Below are 2,142 nucleotides of genomic sequence, written 5' to 3' on the forward strand. Positions count from 1 at the left end.
GCCTGTGCTGGGCTTGGAGGTACCTAAGAGTGGTTATACTACGAACTGAGGCTGGCTGTTGCTAGTGCTGGGCTTGTGGACATTTAGCAAGAGGTACAGGGCATGCAGAGGCCAACCAATACTTGCTTGAAGTTTGTGGACCTTTAAGAGATTTTAGAAAAGTCTGCAGTTCAGGCCCAGGCTAGCCCCTTGTGTGGGTTATCCTCCAAAAGAGGTTCTGGACATTAATTAGGTGGGATGAGATCTCAGAGAATTAGTAGGGTGGGGCAAGAGCAGTGTATGCTGTATTAATGAAGACTCAGATTTGGTGACCACCTGAACCTGCAGACTGAGTGGGGGAGAGCTCAACAAAGAAACAATGGCATCTGCAGGCACCTGAGGTAGCTACCCCTCCTACCCTTGCCTTGAATCCAGACAATTCAGTTCCTCCTTGATGTCCTGGTGCTTTTTGAGTTGCCATCCCTTCTCTGAAGTGTAAGACAAGTGTGAGTAAGTGAATCTGTTTTTTGGTCCTTTAAGAGGATGGCTGGGACTCTAGCAGCCCTCTTTCTCACTCAGACTGAACCCCTGCTGATGTTCACAGCTAGCTGTTGTGCGGAATCCTCTTACCGGCACTGGGAGCCCTGTGTGGGTCTGTGACCACTATTTATTGGGGAACTCTGCAGCCAAGATATTCCTCCAGATTCTTAACTACCACATGTGGGTGTAGGACCAGCCTAATTTGCATCTCTGCCCCTCCTACCAGTCACAACATGTCTTATTTATTCTGAGTTATAGGAGTTCTGTTCAGCTAGTCTTCAGGTGATTCTCAAGGGTAGTTATTTTATAATTTAGCTGTAATTTTGTATAGTCATGGGAGGAGGTGAGCATAGCATTTACCATCTTAACCAGAAGTCCCCCATTAGTCTATACCTTCAAATCAATATCTTCCTTTTGTTACCTATTCTCTGAAACTTAGATTCGAATATCCAACTTTATACTTAACAGCTCTTGTTGGATGGCTAATAGGCATCTAAAACTTACTTTGTCCACAAGACAACTTTTTGTTTTTCCACCCAAACCCATTCCTTCCCCCAAGCTCTTGAATATCAGAAAATGGCACCACTTTTGCTAGGTTTCTCAGACCAAAATCTTAGAATTCACTTATAATTTAGTTTTTTCTCTCTCCAGTACACCCTCAAGTTTTATCATTTCTAACTCTAAAAGTGACCCCAAATATGACTATTTGATTTTATGTACATTACCACTATTCCTTTAAGGCTTCTCCATTTCTTACTTGGACTATTGATATAACCTTCCAATTGGTCTCCTTGCTTGCACTCTTGCTTTCAATAATTTATTCTCCATGTAATAGCAAGAGAAGTCTATTTAAAATATAATCAGATCATGTTACTCCTCAGGTTAAAACCCATCAAATTCATGGCTTCTGATGGTAGCTAAGATCTCGGTATTTTACCTTGTCCTATAGTACCATAAATGATTTGGACTTTGTGTTATTGAACTTCCCATAGACACTATCTACCCTGTCTATAAACTTTCAGCTAAACTGGTCTTCTCTCTCACTTTGGGATCTTTTTACTAGCTGTTCCATTTTCTACGATTTTTTTTTTTCTTGATTCTCAGTACTGGATCCTTATTGTCATTCATGTCTCAGTTGAGAGGTCACCTCCTTAGGACTCCATGGCCACTTGATCCAAAATAGCCATCTAATCTTTTCCTATGTTTATGTCCTCTTTGATCTTCTGGTATCACTTAACATTTTCTGGAATTTTTCAAAATGTATCTACTGTGTCTCCTCACTAGAATGTAAATTGTATGAGAGTGGTGACATCGTCTACCTCATTCCTATTCTTTTCTCGGGATTTAGAAAAGAGCTTGGCACACAGTAAATGTTTAATAAAAATTTTTAAAGGAATGAAGGAATCAGGAGACTGAGTCTCCAGTCTAATGTCACATCTAAAATGTCCAGGATAAAAATGAAATCCATTGTTATTTAAATTGGTGTCCTTGTTTTGATGTCTAAAATCCTATTAAAGTTTCAATTATAGACAACTCTTAACTGATATCCAATTCTTTCCTTTGTCAAATAAAAAGCTCCTACTTCTAAGATTTGGCATTTTGTGAAAGATTTAGAACAAAGCA

Source organism: Pteropus vampyrus, unplaced genomic scaffold (genome assembly GCF_000151845.1).
Source record: "Pteropus vampyrus isolate Shadow unplaced genomic scaffold, Pvam_2.0 Scaffold301, whole genome shotgun sequence".
NCBI lineage: Eukaryota > Metazoa > Chordata > Mammalia > Chiroptera > Pteropodidae > Pteropus > Pteropus vampyrus.